At 48.4% G+C, this 13,849-nt stretch overlaps 1 long non-coding RNA gene across 1 annotated transcript; it reads right to left on the bottom strand.

Moving 5' to 3' along the window:
- Positions 1-1,730: 1,730 nt before the first annotated feature.
- LOC139080336 (uncharacterized) lies at positions 1,731-3,746 on the bottom strand. Its single transcript, XR_011534778.1, has 2 exons — positions 3,636-3,746; positions 1,731-2,042 (listed from the first exon to the last, which is right to left on the bottom strand). It is a non-coding gene; the product is annotated as an uncharacterized lncRNA (long non-coding RNA).
- Positions 3,747-13,849: the final 10,103 nt, after the last annotated feature.

The following is a 13,849-nucleotide window of genomic DNA, read 5'->3' on the forward strand; positions in this document are numbered from 1 at the left end:
AAGGAACTCAGTCCCTTCCCGGCCTTTCTTCCAAGGCCGTGGTAAAGCCCAAGGGGAGATAAGGAGTTCAGAGCGCTGTCTAAACAGAAACGCGCTAATCAGCAGAAACTACACCTTGTAAAGCTGGTATTTTTCTGATTATAGAAGTAATTCTAGCTCCTTGTAGAAGGTTTTGGAAAGTGCACAAAGTAAAAAGAACTTAAAAGTTCACTTGTTTTAGAAGAATGTTTAAAGACAGGAGAACATGGCCGCATTTCTGAACTGTGCACTTTTCTGTGTGTAAGTTTTACATCAATGAAAGATTTAAGAAAAGAAAAGAAAAAAATCACCAACACTTGCTTCTGCAACCTTGTTCTCTTGATGACGCCTACCTTCTGAAGGGTACTTTACACTTTACAAAGCACTTTCTCCAGCCCTCATAGCAATAAACTCAATAAATTCTGAAGGTGATCTTTATTATCACCCCATTTTTCAGATGGGAAAAGAAGTTTCCCAGCCTTATACAAACAGTATGTTGAAGAGCTTGCCTCGCCTACCAACCCATCACTCAGATGACTGCCAAGGCAGGTAACACTGCCCTCACTCAGCAAAAAGGATGTTTGACCTCCGGGAGTATGATCTTAAACCCTTTGTGTGGTGGCAGCCACTGGGATGGCCCCCAATGATCCGTACCTCCTGGTAGTCACGCCTGCGTATAATTGGCTCCCAGTGAGTGTGGTTGGACTCAGTAACTTGACTCTAACTAACAGAATACTAGCATGTGGGGAAATAATGGGATGTCACTTCCAAGATTAGTGGTCTCTCTCTGTCTCTGTGCCCTATTTCTGGGGGAAGCAAGCAAGCAAGCCATGTTGTGAGTAGCCCTATGGAGAGGCCCATGTGCCAAGGAACTGATGTCTCCAGCCCACTGCCCATGAAGACCTGAGGCCTGCGGACACCCACAGGAGTGAAACTGACAGTGGATCTTCTCCCATTCGAGCCTCGGGATGACTGGTGTAGCCAACACCTTGACTGCAGCCATGTGAGAGACCCTGAGCCAGAGGAACCCAGCAAAGTCCTGTCTGGATTCCTGACCCACAGGAACCATGAGAAATGTGTTTCTTATTTTAAGTCCCTAAGTTTCGGTTAACATGTTACACAGCAATAGGTAACTAATACACTTTGCCAATCAATTATTATCAAAAACTTGATGGGAAAAATAATATTTGTGCAGGCCTGCTGAATAAAGAATCTGCAGTCTGAAAACATCCCTAGACATTCTGCCATATTAATTGTTCTAAAGAACCAGCTCTTGGTTTTGTTTCCATCATTATTTTCTGCCTTTATGCTTATTAACTTTTTCTTTTATTTTGTTGCTCTTTTCCTAGCTTGTTGAGTTGAATGTTTAGTTCATTAATTTTTCATCTTTTCTGTTCACTAATAAATGCATTTAAGGCTATGAATTTTCCCCTGACTATGACTTTGGCCACTTCTCATAGGTTTTGAGATGTTCTGCCCAATATTCCAAATGTTACCTTTGAATCAAGCCAGACAATCAGAAAGTTGTTCTCAGCACTTAGTAAGTGCTTAATAAATATTTGACTGACTTACTGAATAGCAAAAATCATCATCGTCATCATCATTGGGGTAGAGTTGGAAAGTGAAACATCAATAATATAGGATTGGCCAAGTTGATGCTATGAAAATACAAATGAATTATTATGCAGCCATCACACAGAGTCTCTCTCATGTAACACAAGCACGTATGACTTTATTCAAATGTGTAGGATTGAGGGTCTCCATAGAAGAAAAGGATAAAATACAGCCAGGCCTTAAAGAGACCAAGTCTAGGTGAGAAGACAACCTCCAGCACAGGAAACAACTAGAAAACAACTAATTACACCCCAATGGAAGGCTTCAGAAAGTCCCAGTCTCCTGGAGCAGGAGGGGGTCCTCGAATGTCATTTAGAGGATGGTACAGGACTGTAATCTTGATTCTTCCTCTTCCTAGCTGTGTGACCTCAGGGCTAGTTACTTAACCCCTCTGAGTTCAGTTTCCTCCTCTGTAAAATGAGAACAATAAGTCTTGTGAGGATTAAAGTAGATAAACCCTGGCACTTCATTAATAGTTAACAGATAATATTTATCGTTAGTATCAGGAGCCCAGTGACCTGCCTGTGTGGGCTGTGAGGGAGGTAATTCACCCCCACCTGGCGGCTGTGCCTGACCCCCAGGCCTGTGGGAATGTTCTCCTTGCAACCTCCCAGCGCCCCTTTATGATTTCTGTGAGCCTGAGGTACTTCTGCCTTCATGGGCCCCTTCCTACATTAAAAGAATATTCTAGGGGCTGGCCCCGTGGCCGAGTGGTTAAGTTTGCGCACTCCGCTTTGGCGGCCCAGGGTTTCTCCAGTTTGGATCCTGGGCACGGACATGGCACCGCTCATCAGGCCATGCTGAGGTGGCATCCCACAGGCCACAACTATAAGGACCCACAGCTAAAATATACAACTAATTACTGGGGGGCTTTGGGGAGAAAAAGCAAAAAAAAAAAAAGAAGAAGATTGGCGTCAGTTGTTAGCTCAGGTGACAATCTTTAAAAAAAAAAAAAGGAAAGAAACGGAAAAAAAATATTATAGGGGCCAGCCCGGTGGCATAGTGCTTAAGTTCACATGCTCTGCTTTGGCAGCCCGGGGTTCACCGGTTCAGATCCTGGGTGCGGACCGACACACCACTCATCAAGCCATGCTGTGGCGGCGTCCCACATAGGAGAACTAGAAAGACTTACAGCTAGGATATACAACTATGCACTGGGGCTTTGGGGAGGGGAAAAAAAGAGGGAGATTGGCAACAGAGGTTAGCTCAGGGCCAATCTTAAAAAAAGTTTTTTAATTAAATATTTTATATATATTTTATATACATATACATAAACATACATATATAGAATTATATTTTATGACTGCATTGCATAAATATATCAGACATCTTCTTCTACCTAAAAGCTTATTTTATTCTGATTTTACAAGAGATTAAAACATTTCGGTGGGCCCCTGAAGCGCCCTGGGCCCAAGGCATGGTCCCTGCCGTGCCTAATGGAGAATCAGCCCGCGACCCTCGGTGACCGGCACCCCCTGGCCTCCTGCTCTTGGGGGTCTTCAGTCCTGAGGTCTGTGAGGTCCCTGCCTGTCTCCTCTCCTGTCATTCTCCTCCAAAGAACCAACAGATGGACACATCAGTGATGTTTGCCCCTTCCTCCCTCTGTGACCGCTCCCTTCGGGGGATGGTGGGGGGGGGGGGTGCGGAGGGGCCGAGCATCGAGCTTTTGGCATCAAATGGGTAAATGTCACAGCCTGGCTCTGTCACCTACAAGCTGAGTGGCCATGGCAAGTCACTTCGAGCCTCAGTTTCTTCATTTGTGAAAGGGAGCTAATAGTACCTTCTTCACAAGGTGATTATAAGAATTTAAAATATTTCTTTAATTAAAAAATAAACATATGTAGCATGTGGGGTGCACAGTAGATGCCAGAAATTAAATGAGTAAAGGTGTTCCTTCCTTTCTCTGAGGGAGAATTCCTAAGTGGTTCAAGCTTCCACCTGAGATGATGAAGCCAAGAGTCCAGAAGGACGGTGGAGAGAGCAGAAGCTCAGGGTGAACTCACCATGGGCCTCCAACAGCCTGGACTCTGGCTGGCAAGCACGTTCCTCCCTCTGTCCCTGGAGGACAGGTCTCCTTAGGAAGCCAATGTCCATCCTCCCAGACCCCGGGGAGCCTGGGACCGGAGCACGGAGGGGGAGAAGAAAGATGCTGGTGAGAGACAGATGTACCACCTCAAGGGGGCCGGATGCTCCCACCAGCAGGTTAGGGGCCCTGTCTCTCCTGGACTGAGCTGGGGCTCACGACCTATGCTTTCCAATCTCCAAGGAGATCAAAAATCCTCCTTTTCCCAGCGTCTTTCTTCAGGTGTGATAACCTAAGGCATACAGAGGCCTTTCCCTGGCTGTGTGACCTTGGGCAAGTCGCATAACTTCTCTGGGCTTCAGTTTGTCCATCCGTAAAATGGAAACTGTAACCATCACGCCCTGAAGGGTAGATGTGAATCTCAAGGGAGAATATATGTGAAGTGCAAAGCACAGTGCCAACCCATGTTCAGTACCAAATGAATATTTGCTGTTATCAAAAATTATTACTAGGCCTGTTTGGACATTTGGGCCGCCTGAGCACATGTCCAGCCCTGCTTCTGCAGCTCTGACCAGCCAACCATCTGCCCTGCAAGGGACTTCCACAGAGCCCTGGCCTCATTCAGCCCAGGGATCTTCCTCGTTTAACCTGATCGCCAGGTTCTGTGGCCTCACCCTGAACACCTGGCAGCACGCCTATACTCTGAGCTGGCGTCCCCCCAGGACCCCCCAGGTTCCCTGGAGCTCTTGGGTCATCTTCATCTCACCTGGAATTGGGGAGGGGCCTTGAGGGAGGAAGGAATCTGAAGTAGGAGGAGGGGATGGACCGCTCAGCTGTCTCCGCTTCTCCCCTCCTGCCCCACAATCCTTTCACCACCCATCGGGTCTTTGTAAAATGTAAATGACAACACCCCACTCTCCCGCTCTAAACCCTCCAGGGGCTTCTCGCACTTAGAACAGAATACACACTCCCCTCTCGGCTGATGAGGCCCACCTGACCTGGCCCTGGCCACTTTGCATCCTCATCTCACCCCACATGCTCCCTGGCCAAGGTAACCTCGCTGCCCTTGAATTCACCAAGCTCATTCCAGCCTTAAGCCTTTGTCCTTGCTGTTCCCTCCACCTAGAACTCTCCCCCAGCTCTTGGCTGGACCTTCTCATGTCAGTCTTAACTCAAAGGCAGGTAGAGGGATGGATGCATGAATGGATGCATGGATGGATGCATGGGAGGATGAAGAGGTGACTGGATGGTTAGGTGAGTGAGCGAGGAAGTGGATGGGTGGATGGATGGATAGGTGGATGGATGGATGGATGGGTGGATGGATAGATGGATGGATGGACAGATGGATGGATGGATGGGTGGATGGATGGGAGGATGAAAAGGTGAATAGGTGGTTGGCTGGGTGGGTGGGTGAGAAGGTGGATGAATGGATGGGTGGTTGGATGGTGGATCAGCAGCAGGAAGCACTCATCATAGAACCCAGAAGGGTGGGTATTTTGGGGGGCTCCAATCTAGTGATGCGTAGTGCCATCAATTCCCCCCACATACCCTTCAGCATATTATCCAGACCCTTTGGACCAGGGAGGCTCCTTCTCAGGGTCACACCTACCTACACACACTTGGCACTAGGTGGATTTACAGAAGAGACCATAATGTTCTGTGTTCTGCTTCTTATATGCAGCAGGAGGAACATTTTCCATAGAGAACATCTCTCTAGAAATTAAACAAGTAAAGCAGGCTGTTTCTGTTACTTGGGTGGTCCTGGAGCACTCTTCCTGGGGGAAGGGAGACGCCAGCCCTGAGCTCTGGCCTGGGCCACCCAATCTTCCTGTGGACAATGAATCTGGTACACATAGATGGCCTGATCACAGTTGTCCAAATAGCGGTATCTGTGGGGAGCAGAAACAACATCTGAATTGCAACCCCAACCCAGCAGCCCCACCCGACTCCCAGCTCCTGGCAGACCCAAGGGCAGCATGGTATCTGCCTCAGGGCAGACAGGCAACCTTTGTGTCTGCAGGAGGGGGCAGCATTTATCTGTCCTGCTGTGGTAAAGGACCAGAGGAGGTCCCCAGCCATGGGGAGCTCACCTCCTCCCAAGGCCTCTGGACCACCTTGAACCCCCCATGCCATTGGAAAGACCTCCCTCTCACTGAGTTAACATCTGTCCCTGGGGATAATGTCCTCCCTGTTCCTAATTGGCCCCAGCTCTGCCCCGGGCCACACAGGATAGGCTGCCCGGCCATCCTTATGACGTCTACAGCCTTCTCTGCTTCAGGAGGCCAGCCCTCATTTCAACGACCGAGTTCTTCCTTGAAGGTCTGAGAAAAATCATGGTTTCAATTCTCCTCATCTTCTCGCCACTCCGGTCAAATCGGTCAATTGATTCAACAGCAGTATTCAATAAGCTCTTATTGACCACCTACTGTGTGCAAAGCCCTGGGGCTACATTGGTTAATAAATTCAACATCATACACACCCTCCTTCTTAATGCATGATGACCAGAAAAAAAAACAAAAACAGAGCAGACATCCATTTGGTGTTTGTCGGATCCCAGGTGCTTTGCATACTGCTTCATTTGATCTTTACCTATCCGCCAAGTGTTATTATACCCATTGAACAGATGAGGACACTGAAGCTCAGAGAGGTGGAGTGACTTGCCAGGTCCTGTAGTAGCAGAAGCAGGGTGGGATCAGCTGCCTCCTACACCCCAATGACCTCCAGGGGCTGAACACAGGGCTCCGGAAAGAGCATTCTGGACAATCAGGAGAAAGTGAGGTGAAACCCTCTCCCCCGACATCAGGCTTCCAGGGATTCCCACGGGTTGAAGGCAGGGAGCCCAAGTCCGTCCATCTGTCCGCAGGGCTGTGCTTGGCATTATGCTCATCCATTAGTCGGCATTCGTTGAGACCCTTGGCATCTGGGCACCGTGCGCTGCTCAGCAGGGGGATGGGAGAGGACGGGAGACAGAGACGCTGGGTCTTGGTCCCAGTCTGGGCTGACAGCACCCCCACTAGCTCCCAGCTGTGCCCACCACCATCTACCAGCCTCCAGGACTCACACTCCAGAATCAGAGAGTAGATAAGGCAGGATTCCAGGGGCCCACGAGGTCATCAGAGGCCAGCCCTCCCTTTTTAGGTTAGGCAATCCCATAATACCCCTGCAGGTCGAGTTCACAACATCAGAGACCCACTACGCAGAGCAGTAATGGACGCCCCCCCCCCAACTCCCAGAGGGCCCTGGGGAGACCATAGGCTGCCAGCACGGTGCTGGAGGAGACCAGAGGGAATGGTGGCTCCATGTCCAGACCTGCCACCTGCGCTGGGGCCTCAGTGGAATGACATCAGCCTCAAGCCCTGACTCTGCCTTCTACTAGCTGTGTGACCTTGGGCAGGCCAGGTGGCCTCTGTTTCTTCATCTGGAAAGTAATTTTAAAGATCTCTACTTCACGGGATTGCCATAGGGTTAAATGAGAGAACATATGTAATGGGCTCAGTCTACAGAATCTGGCACATAGCAGGTGCTCAACTATTATTATTTTGTGTTTAATATCTAATGGCTGGCATTTGCTGAATGTTTCCCACGTGTGGGCCATTGAGAGGCCCCTCACCTACATCATTAGACTTACTGTAAGGTTCTCAGGGAGCTGTGCAGAGCTGGCACCCAGGAGATAGTCATTCTCTCCACTGGACACAAGACAGCTCCAGCCCTCGCTCTCCCCACCTCAGCAGGAGGGGCTGGCAGTGGTGACCTTCCAGCTCAGTGTCTGGGGATCTCTGAGTCCTGGTTCCTCCCTCTGTCACCTCCTCCTGCCTTCACCACCCACCCAGAAGTTCCACTGGCCTGCTCGCAGACTTACACGCCCTTCTCCCCTGCAGAATTCTAGAGGTCCCCGGCCCCTCCCTCCCTGTGCTTCACACCCGATGTCCTCCGCCCAGCCCACAGGCGTTGATTGGCAGAGAATAAGAGATCTCACCATCAGTTCACCAGAGTCTGCCCATTTCCTGGCAAGCAGCTGACACCTGTTTGGTTTTAAGAATCAAGGTTTCCACCCTCAGACGTTGCTGGTGAGAATGTCAAATAGTGCAGCCATCATGGAAAACAGTTTGACAGTTCCTCAAAAAGCCAAATGTGGAATCACCATGTGAGCCAGCACTTTCACTCCTAGGTGGAATTGAAAGGAAGTGAAAACAGGGGCTCGAACAGATACTTGCACACCAGTGTTCATAGAAGCGTCATTCACAACAGACAGGAGATAGAAAAACCCGTTAACAGACGAACACGTAAACAAAATGTGGTATAGATACACAATGGAATAGTATTCAGCCTTAAAAAGGAATGAAGTGCTGATCCATGCGACAACGTGGATGAATCTTGAAAACATTATGCTCGGTGAAAGAAAGAATATGCAAAAAGCCCAATACTGTATGATTCCACTTTTAAGAAATATCTACAAGAGAAATTCATAAAGACAGACAGTAAATTAGAAGTTCCCAGGGGCGGGGGGGAGGGGGAATGAGGAGTTATTGTCTTATGAGTACTGAGTTTCTGTTTGGGGTGATGAAAAAGTTTTGGAAATAGACGGTAATGGTTGCACAACATTGTGACTGTAATTAATGCCACTGAATTGTGCACTTAACGGTTAAAATGGAAAACTTCATGTTATATATCTTTTGCTACAATTTTTAAAAGTTAACAATGTAATATACCAGAAAACGTTGAATTGTGCCCTTTAAATGCGTGAATCGTATGGTATGTGAATTATATCTCAATAAAGCTATTTAAAAAGTTAGAGCTGGGGGCCTGCCCCATGGCTGAGTGGTTAAGTTTATGCACTTGGCTTGGGCAGCCCAGGGTTTCGCCAGTTTGGATCCTGAGCGCGGATATGGCACCGCTCGTCAAGCCATGCTGAGGCGGTATCCCACATGATACAAATAGAGGGACCTACAACTAAAATATACAACTATATACAGTGGGGGTGGGGATGGGGAGAAAAAGCAAAAAAAAAAAAAAAAGATTGGCAACAGTTGTTAGCTCAGGCACCAATCTTTAAAAAAAAAAGAAAGAAAAAGTTAGAGCTTTCCTGGAATTCATAATGGCAACTTATTTCATTTCTTTTCCTTTCAACCCCTGTCTGGAGTTCCGGTTCCAGGCACAGGGCATGGCCTCCTGTTTTCAGGAGGTTGCGGTCGGGGTAACCTCTCTCCGGGAGAAAGAAATCATTTGCCTCCTCCTGCTGGCCACTGAGAGAACCACCTAAATTAGGAAGAAAAATAGTTTGTCAATTGCTAAGCATCTGCCTAAAAAAATGAAAAACTAAGACATTCATATGATTAAAAAAACACTTCACTAAGGTCAAAAGGGTTTTCCAGGGGAAAGCCAGGCTCCCCCTCAGCCCGGTCCTCAGGGCTCCCGGTGGTGAACACCCTCCTCCTGCCTCCTTCCAGAGATTCTATGACCACGCAGGTGAAAGCCGCCATACACGCTGCCCCAGACCTTGCTTTTATTCTCTTCTCAGTATATCTTGGAGATTGTTCCATGTCAGAAAAACACTTTTCTCTTTGTAATGTCCCACTAAGCTGAGATCCAGCTAACGGAAAGTCGAGTGGGACACACATCTAGTTTGGGTTTAGTGGGTTATAGTTAGAAGGTCCAGGGTCACTTCTAGGAACAGCTAGGTGACTGCCAGCCATCCCAGTGTAGGGAATGGTTTCCGGAAGTACTCCTGTCACCCATACCCGCTCTGCTGATTCACCTGGTGTCCTGACAGAAAGGTGCAGGGACAGAGGTCACATCCCTATGTCATCATGACAAATGTCCTAGGCACCCAACACCAGAAGAATTTTGGCAGTGGAGAACCAAAGTGTGCATCATGTGGAGCCAGGAGCTAGTCTGTAGAAAATTCTTCCAATTCTCAGACACATAAAGTAACAAGTGGAGGATTCAGTTCCCAGTAACACCTAGTTACGACGGAAGTCCCCACCATTGGGAAGACAATCAATGACGCAGCATACGCAATTACAAATGCACCACATACTATTTTCTTTTTTCTTTTAAGATTTTATTTTTTCCTTTTTCTCCCCAAAGCCCCCCAGTACACAGTTGTATATTCTTAATTGTGGGTCCTTCTAGTTGTGGCATGTGGGACCTCAGCATGGCTTGATGAGTGGCGCCATGTCCGCACCCGGGATTCAAACCGGCGAAACCCTGGGCCGCCGCAACAGAGCGCACGAACTTAACCACTCAGCCACGGGGCCGGCCCCTATTTTTTGGGAATCACGTGCAATAGAATTGGCCAGAACACCTCTGCTGTAGGACACAAACCTGCAGCAGATTGTAAACGGCAGGTACATCTGTGTGTGACATCGAATGTTTTATATATCATGACCCATGAGGTTGTGTCTCAGCACATAACACATTTTGATCTGACAAAATCTGCAGCTCCTGACGAAACAACATTAAAAATTTGGCCTTCTCAAACTTGATAATATTAAAAATCTAAGATTTACATGACATTACCAATAACAGATTATGAAGCTGAGAAAAACCTCCCTAAAATAATAAAAAACATTTTCTGATCAAACGTGATAGAAGTCTGACTTTTCTTTCCCCTTATAGAAAATATAATAAAATCACTCATACGAAGAGCATGAAGCTTAGCATTGTAGAAAAAATATATTATAGTGGCACGTCAGGTAGTTAAATAAAATTTTCTTATTGTTCTGATTGTATCATTATGGTGTTTGTCAGCTTTTTTTTAAGTTTGTAATTTGTAGGAATTTATTTTCTCACTCTAAATAAATACTTAATTTTGCATGCGTCTTTATATATTCTTCTTTTTTTTAAGAAGTCTCCAAATTTTTACAAACTTCAGTCTCCATAAACTTGAGTTCACCTGGTCCTAATGTAAAGTGCGTTTCTCACGTTGGCTATCTGTCAAAAAAGGATTGATGGGGCCGGCCCTGTGGCAGAGTGTTTAAGTTGGCGCGCCCCTCTTCGGCGGCCATGGGTTTCGCCGGTTCGGTTCCTGGGCGCGGACATGGCACCGCTCATCAGGCCATGCTGGGGAGGTGTCCCACACAGCACTGCCAGAGGCACTCACACCTGCAGAATATCCAGCTGTGTACTGGGGGGCTTTGGGGAGAAGACAAAGGGAAAAAAAAAGATTGGCAGCAGATGTTAGCTCAGGTGCCAATCTTTAAAAACAAACAAACAAAAAGATTGAAAAGCTCTGGACTAGATAAATGCTCTCCAAGATTTCTTCCAGCTCCGGAATTCTCTGACTGTGGGAAACGCACCCTATCCCCCTGCTCCCAGCAGCTGCGGCTCTGGCAGAAAGACAAGGAAGTTCGTTCTTGGAGCCTCTCCAGGCCTTTCCTGCTGCACTTGGAGTCCTTGTCCCGAGGGGAGGCAGGGACAGATAAAGCGCCAGTGTGCAGAGTTCTAGGGGAGGGGGAGGAAGACAGGTGCCCTGAAGATGTGAGCTTTGGGAGAAAGGAAAGAGAAGCGGATAGAACCAAAGGCCCCAGTTCCTGTCTCTCACCCCTCACTCCACCACCAGGATAACTGGTCCCGCCTCCTCGGCAGCACTTAGGACATTCCCACACAGGGCTGGTCACGGTGCCGCCTCACAGCTCCCTGGTGCATTGTCTTCGCTGCACTACCCCGATTTGAAAGTATATTGTTCATTTGCGAGTTTATTAGCCTACTAGAATGCAAGTTCCACGAGGGCGGTGCCTTGCCTCTCTTCCTCACCCCTATATCCCCGGACACAGGACTCAGCACAAGGTGGGAGCTCAATAATTGCTTTCATGCGTAACCTCTACCTCCAAGCAGCGATAAAGCTCCAAGCACAGAGCCCATGAATGAATGGTACGCATCTGTCTATCAGCCAATTAACGAGGGGCTATATTTGCATATTGCCTTTCTATTGGTGAAACCTGGAGGCTCTGGTTTCCTTCAGCCAATGGGGTAAGGGTCATAGTATCTGTGGCCACAACCCCTGCAAACCAGCTCTTCCTACCTGGAGGAAGGGGGGCCGCTCAGACTCCCCACTCTCCAGCTCCTTCTTCCTCCCCCTACCCGGGTTGGCACACAATTCAGTCACCTGAAAGTGTGACCGCGCCTGGTATACCTGAGGACCAGAGCTGGGTGAAGCTGATGTTAGGAAGAGGTGGGACAAAGGGAGGCGTAGGGTCCCAGTACGCCACAGAGATAGGCCACATGGCGCAGGCAGACCTTGGGGGTGAGTCCCTGTCACCTTAGACCTGCCCATCTCGGATCTAAGATCCTTGAGAAACCAAAGCAGGCAGGTGCAGGGGGCTCAGGGAACGGGGGAGGCGGCACACAACGACGACGCTGAGCACAGGGTAAGGCTACCTTTGGATTGGGACTTCCTGGGCCACACCCTAGAGAGTCCAAGCTGAATATGAGGTTGTCCAGGAGCCTGCATTCTTAATTAGCTCCCCCTGGGGATTTTGACACAGGTAGTCACCTCAGAAGAAACCAGCAGAGTAGACCCAGCGAAACCTTGGAAATCAAGCAGAACTCGGTCCCAGCTCCCTGCTCGCTTGTGGCTTCAGTCAAGATTTTCTTTAACCTCTCTGGAGCTGTTTTCTTCCTCTGTAAAACAGGGAACCTAATCTCTACTTAAAGGCATGCTATAGAAGTTATGGCACACAGCAGCTGGACAGCAAATCATCTTTATCATGGAATCAGAGCAAAGGTGGTGAAACAAAGTGTCACAGGGGAGATTCCCACCGACCACCCAACCCCCCAGGACCTGGGAAAGCCCAATGAACAAGTTCATTTCGCTAGTGGCCTCCATCTCCTCCCTCCACACACAAGAAATGACCCAGTCTCCCTTGAACCAAACCTTCTTTTGTTGTCCCATTATTTCAGGCAATCCAGATCTTCTGGGAAAGGCTTAATTGCAAGCAACCAATCAGATCATCTTCTGTAACACAGGCATTTATGTTTGCTCTGAATTTATATTTTCGTCCACCTAAAAGGTCATTCTTTTCAATAAAGATAATTTATTAAATCTACTGGGAAGTGGGGCTGAATTTTAATACTTTGTGAGCCTTTGCATTTACGTAAATTTATGAATCAGGGCAATAATCGTCCTTATGCTGTTTGGCCTAGTTGTGATTCAGAAAACATGAGACCCCTCTCTGGCCCTGCACACACACATAAGGGATTGAACACATATGTTTCATGCTCTTCACCGACTTTCTGATGCCTGCTCCCTCCTCAGTCAGCTGTGGCACCTGGAATCATGGTTCCTGAGACCAAGCATGGTCTTTGGGTGCAGAGACTCAAGCTCGAGTTCAAATTCTCGCTCTGGTCATCTTAGCTGACCCCAGGACCTTTGCACTTGCTGTTCTCTCTGCCTAGACACCTTTTCTACAAGAGGCACCTTCTCAACTTAAATGTCAGCTCCTCAAAGAGGCCTGCCCAATCCACTCTAAACATGACCTCCACTGTCCTCACACCAGCCCATTTGGGTACCTTTGTAATTATCTCAGTGTGTGTTTTGTTTGCTTTTGTGTGTTCTGTCCTTTAAAGGCAGGCACTTGGTGTTATGTGGGCTCTTGTGATGTGACGGAGGCTGTGTGGGCACATTGGCCTACCACATCCTCATGCAGGGCCTCAGAATTCTCATCTATGAAACAGAGAGAATAATACCCAACTCGGAGTCTGTGAGAGGATTACAGGAGACAATGACAGCCATGGGCCTTTGTGCTCCTGCCCGTAGGGGTCTGCTGGAAGGGAGACGCGAGCCAGGATCAGGCAGGGGTCACAGGGGCTGGAGTTGAGGTCAGGTCTCATGTTGTCCCCTGGACCTTCTACAATTCCCCCAACAAAGGACTGGGTGCCCTCCCACATCTCTCCTCCAAGTTCTTTCCCATCCCCTCTTCCCTTTTCCCTCCCCATCCTCACCAGCATTTCCAGTGTTGGAGGGGTTTTCCTGGAAGGGTCTGAGGCATGAAGCCACTGGAGGTCAGCGTGGGTTGGACGATTACAGCTGCTTCAAGGACAGCTCAGCTTTGCTTGCCCATTCCCCCGCAGGGGTTCCCCAAGTCACTCAGAGCAACACATTTGCCAATGGCGGAGATGGGAACAGCTGCCGAATTCCTGCACTGGCTGTCTCCTGTGTAGGTCCTCCTTCCTTTCACCCTCCTCAGGTTCTTC

Source organism: Equus przewalskii, chromosome 29, assembly GCF_037783145.1.
Source record: "Equus przewalskii isolate Varuska chromosome 29, EquPr2, whole genome shotgun sequence".
In the NCBI taxonomy this organism is placed as follows: Eukaryota; Metazoa; Chordata; class Mammalia; order Perissodactyla; family Equidae; genus Equus; species Equus przewalskii.